Genomic DNA, 6000 nt, shown 5'->3' with positions numbered 1-6000 from the left:
AAGTATGGTTAAAGAATTCAGCTGCATTATTCTTGCAGTTTTGTCTGCAGGCGACTTCTGCTGCTGTACAGACAGACCTTAGTTATTGTAGTTCAGCAGTGCACCGAAAAAAAGCCATTTAACCTCCTGAAAGGAGGCTGTACTGAGGTGTGGGCTTGGGGGCTGGTCCTTCTATCATGCCTGCAGTGAGAGGCCTGGAGGAAATGACCTCAAGCTGAGACAGAGGAGATTCAGATTAGATACTAGAAAACAAATTTTCACTGTTAGGGTGGTCAAGCATTGGAATAGGTTGCCCAGGAAGGTGGAGGTATTTAGGAGGCATCTGGATCTGGTGCTGGGCAATGTGGTTAAATGGTTTAGGGGTTATAGTGGTAGTGCTGGGTTAGATGGTTGGACTGGATGATCTTAAAGGTCTCTTTCAACCTTGATGATTCTGTGATTCTAAACCAACAGCAATGATTTCCAAAATACCTTCATGCAGACAGCTTCTCACTTTATAAGCACTGCTACCAGTTCTTTGAAATAACTTGATTTTCGCAAAGGATCTGATGTGCTTCTTGGATTTTACCAGAGATGAATAAAAGACTATTTTTTCTCTCTTGTAACTTGTAAGGGTTTAAATATCCATTATGTATTAAACTGTGAGCTTTGGAGTTAACTGGTAAAAGACTAGTTCCTTCACTGATATCAGTAAGCTTTCATAGAATCTTTGAGTCATGTTAAAAACTATTTGGGCTGTGAGTTCAAATTATCAACCTGCATTGCATCCAACAAGACAAACAAAAAAAGAATTATTTTTAAGGTAGATACCTATTTGCAATTAAGGATAAGGTACTTCTGCATATATACAGATGCTCAAAGCTTGATCCAGCAGTTTTAGATTCTGTAGTGGTTCTTTTCTATCCTGAAGTTTTACTTGGTTTTCTGTCAGCTGACCAGCTATATTTCAGCTACAGAACCAGTTATTTCATTGATTATTTCTTTAATGTGTTCTCTGTTAATATTTAGGCAACTTACTGTTGAAGAATACAAATACACTACCAAATATCACAGCTAAAAAAGTTTGTACACCTCCATATAGGTACATCTTCAAGTGATCACTGGTTCACATTTTAAGCCTTATCGCTGTTATTCATCATTTCTATTGCACCATTAGTGCACAAAGTGCAGTGTTTCTGCTGCATAGTCCCTATTCTTATTTTTTATTGGTATTTCTGAAGTCATTCACGGTATGTTTCTATTTCTTTAAAGTAATTGCTTCAATTTTTTGGGGGTTGATACAATAGTGGGTTGGGATTTAAACACTCCTGTAGCCATACCTTGAGTAGACATTCAGAACTGAATTTTATCTCACAAAATGCTATTGACAGTTGGAGGTGATAATAGACAATTTATTGTGTGTTTTAATTATTATCAGTCAGTGCTTAGGAATAAAATGTGAAAAATAAAATCTTGTGTTATTCTGAGGGTGTAAACATTCAAAGGTGAATTACTAGATGGGAAATGAAAGGGGGTGAAAAACCAGTGAAGGGTGGCACAAAAACAAGGATGTGTTTTAATCTTGTAGTATCTCCAAAGTAGAAATAAATGAAAAATCATTCGTTTGGGACTTGGTTTGTTTTCTTAAAGCCATCTTATATAAAAGCTTGAAAGTTGAGGACAGCTCACGTTGCCTTCAAATTATCTGAAATTACTCTCTAAGTATTTTTAGTAACCTGTAAAAGGAGCAGTGACAAGTTCCTTTACATGTTTTTTTTAAAATGGTTATGTAGTCATTAAAATTCCAGGGACTTGAAGGCTGCTCGGGGTGCACGCAGCATGGCATGCTGCCTCTCCTTTTGGTTTGGCAAAGAAATATAGGAGAAGCCAGATCCTCCACTGTGGAGTGACCAGAGACCTGATTGCAAATTTACTTTGCAGTAAAGTTAAGATGACCTATTATTCTAGCATGACCATTGCTATTTAAAAGGGAGAGAATTCATTTTGTAACTCATAAAGGTTTCAGGCTTTTCCTTTATGGAAATACAGTCAGAAAGTTACATTGAAAACCACTCCTACAGTGAGGCTCATAAATAATAAATATTACCTCTTATTAATCCATATTTTAGTTTAAGTCTGGCTCATGGCAAGTTGCTTCCTCAGGGAATGCAAGATTCTTTACAAGAGAAGGTGATGAGCCATAATCCCCAAGGAATTAAATTGTGAAAACAATCTCGGTTTCGTACGTGCTAATATAGATCTGTTATTCCCTTTCCACATTTATCACAACACATTCTAAATTGTGGCTGATCTTTTATGCAAATAGCTGTCTTATTAGACATCGCGGCTGTGTGTGCCAATGTCTCCATGGGTTTCCTGGGTGTTTGCTATCTAACCATCAAAGCAGTGGAAATGAATGATGATTACTGCATCCCTTTGAAGAACAAAGAGGAGTCGAGGTTCTAGATGTGGGAGTCAGTGACACCAAGCCATGTGAGCAAATGCAAGTGTCTCTGTGGCTCATATTAAGTCAGGAAATAATTTTTGCCTGTGTTTTCTTCTTCTGTTTTATTGGCACTGCTAAAACTGAAAACATCTTTCACAGCTGATGTTTTGTTACAAAACATTAGTAGACTATTGAAATTGCAAAAGGCAAGTCAAAACAGTCTCTAACAGTGGCATAAAAAAGCCAAGAACTAGTTTTGCAGTGTAAAAATGTATCTGTTATCTCCTCAATTAGCTGAAAGTTCAAGTGGTACTTTTATTTTCCACTCTAATTATTATGTGAATGTTATGTGAGAAATACAACTCAGTCTAGAGAATTCGTGAGAAGCGTAATACAGAGGAAAAAAACCCCAAAACCCACTAGATTACAGTTTACTGCTTATGTGTTTTACATAAAATAGGGAGTAGTCTGTGAATTAAACCAATGTATGGACACATTAGAACACTATAATTGAATGTTCAGGTCAGATAAAAAGTAGTGGCAGTCTTCTATACCTCGTTATTATTCCTGAAAAAGTTTTAAAAAGGTTGTTGACACTGGCGGATTTTAAGTTCCTTTTATACTATGTCCCACACATGAAATTGAGGAGCCTGGATTTGTCACTTAACATCACATTTCAATAATTGTTATAGAGGAGGTAAATACAAGATAATAAACTCTGTGGTTTTAAAATGCACAAATAACTGGTGGGATCATTCCTGCCGCTGTATTTTAAACATTGATTGAAGCTATGAAGGAAATAATGCTGAATGGTGTTTAAGCTTGGGATGCTAACAGTAGCCCATTCAGCAGTGCTGTGGCATGGTTTTTGGCTCATGGTTTGGCATCTTAGTGCCTTCAGGGCCTGCGCTTCCCAGACAGTGTGCTTTGGCAGAGACCGGGGAAGCTTGTCTTGCTGCAACACAGCTGGTTATGCCTAGCAGAAAAGTACAACTCTTGCAGATACTCCAAGGCCATATGTGCACAATCTGCAGACAGTTTGTGGCTACCCAGGATGATTCAGCCAAAGTTTGCCCTTGGCACTGTGCTCGCCAAGGCCAGTTGGGAAAAGGCAAGGGTTGGCTGCTGTGAGTGTTCTGTGCTTGAACAGTAAATCTGACACTTCTGGAAAATGTCAGTCCTCTCATGAGTGTGGGTTTTGATGTTGGTACTCTGTTGTAGAGGCAATCAGATGGTGGGGCTTATGTGACGTTCCACCCTTAAGGGGAAGGGAGTGTAAATTCCAAGCCAAGATTGGTAAATGCTCATGGTTGAAAGGAATGACAAAAGTCAGAGGGTCCACAGAAACTCACAAAGTTTTATTAGTAAATTACACACTTGGCGTGGAAAATGGTATGTTAGTCCCTGACCTACTATGTAAGCATGTGATGATGGGTTTTGGATAAAGTGGTAAGATAAAAAAGGAAAAAAGAAGGGAAGAGAAAGAGAGAAAGAAAGAAAGAGAAAAAGAGGTCACCAGTCCTGGTTCCAGTGTAGGTCTGGCTGATGGGATGTCCAGGGTCCTTCCCTATATTCCATGCCCCCTTGTTGGCCTCATTCCTGTGCTTGTGCTGGCTGTATTGTGTTGTGCTTATCTCCAGGAACTAAAACAAGGATTTTTGTCCCAGAAGAGTGCTGCCCTACCTCCACATGGACCCCTTCTCTAGTCACATCTTGTTTTTTCCCCCAGCATGTTATTACCAACAATCCTTGGTTATTACCTGCAATTCTTGTCTCTTATTACTTGCAATCCTTGGTTGGCTCCACAGCCATCCAGCTATTGGTGTTTGCGACATACACATTAGCCCCTTATCTTCTGGGATTCTACAGTGTATCATCACTGTGTTGAGTGACATCTTCAGCCCAGCCAGAATGGTTCAAACCCAGTGTTATATTCAACAAGGGCAAGTGCAGGGTCCTGCATCTGGGCAAGAATAACCACAGGCACCAGTACAGGAAGGATGCTGACCTCTTGGGAAGCAGCTCTGTGTAGTATGACCTGGGGGTCCAGGTAGGCAACAAGTTGTCCATGAGCCAGGAGTGCCCTTGTGGCCAAGAAGGCCAGTGATATCCTCAGGTGCAGTAGGAAGAGCACTGCCAGCAGATTGAGGGAGCTGATCTTGTCACTCTGCTCACTCTGCTCAGTCGTGGAGATGCCACATCTTGGAGCACTGTCTCCAGTGCTGGGCTCTTCAGTACAAGGGAAACATGGAGCTCCTGGAGCAGGTCCAGCAGAGAGCAAAAAGGATGGTTAGGTGACTGGAGCATTTCTCTTACAAGGAAAGGCTGAGGGAGCTGGGCCTCATCAGGCTGAAGAAGAGACATCTTGTCAATGTCTGTAAGTATGTGAAGAAAGGGTGTCAAGAGATTAGAGCCAGGCTGTTCTCAGTGGTGACAAGCAATAGGACAGCATAGAAGGGGCAGAAACTGATATACAGGAAGTTCTGCCTGAGCATGAGAATTTCTTTATTGTGCAGGTGATCTCACACTGGAACAGATTGCCCAGATAGGTCTTAGATTCTCCCTCACTGGAGATATTGAAGAACTATCTGGATGTAGTTCAGTGCAGTGTGCTCTAGGATGACCCTGCTTGGGCAGGGAGGTTAAACCAGTTAACCCACTGGCGTCCCTTCCATCTTTACCCATTCTGTGATTCCGTTTTGAGCAATAAGCACGGCTGTAAAAGCCAGTTATTTCTTGGCTAAGGAAAAAGAGGTGAAATGAGCATGTTTGTAGAATCTTACTGTATAATTTTAGTGGCAGCCCTGTGAGGGGATGAATATGAGACTATAAGGTTTTGCACATTAAAATGTATATTGGGAACTTTCTAGAACACTACTCAGATGACACTTGTTCAGTTACATGGATGGTGTGGGAGCATCAAAGTACCAAAAAGAGCATCTTTGGATGAAATGATAGTGCCGTTCCCTGTGCAATCCTAGTGTCACCTGCATGCGCTGTGCAACATGAGAAACCCATTCAAGAGTCAGGATGGTTTTTACCTAAATCAATTGAAGGTGATTTAAAGTATGAATAACTTGGATGAGAGGTGTAAAATGGACACAGCCCCAGCTCTCAATTTTTGTTCTTCACTTTCTTTTCATTCACAGATCTCTAGAGCCCGTGACAGGAAGGTAGGAGTGTGTGGAGTTGATGTGTTTTAGGTATCTGTTCCTCTCTTTTGCTCAAGGTGTCTGGAGGGCTGTGTCTGGGGTTGGGTTTCCCGAGCAATTACACCTGTGTGTAGGACATGCCTAGTCTTGCCTGCGACTCCTGTGTGCAATGCAAATGTGTTTGCCAATAATGGAAGCAGCTCACAATGCTCTGTTCACTCCCTGGTTTACTAAAGAAACAGATTATGTAGGAATGTAATTCAGTGGTACCAAATGCTGAATTGCAGTGCAGTCAGTTTAAATCCTTCCTTTTTTCTGTATCTTTATTCAAACTAATAGGCATTCTGTAATGTTAAAACCCCATGCAATGGGGAAAAGGGTGTGTTTAGAATGTATCTAATAGTTTTCAGAATAGTGATGATT

Source organism: Acanthisitta chloris, unplaced genomic scaffold (assembly GCF_000695815.1).
Source record: "Acanthisitta chloris isolate BGI_N310 unplaced genomic scaffold, ASM69581v1 scaffold827, whole genome shotgun sequence".
Classification (NCBI taxonomy): domain Eukaryota; kingdom Metazoa; phylum Chordata; class Aves; order Passeriformes; family Acanthisittidae; genus Acanthisitta; species Acanthisitta chloris.
Note: the sequence above shows the minus strand (reverse complement) of the source record.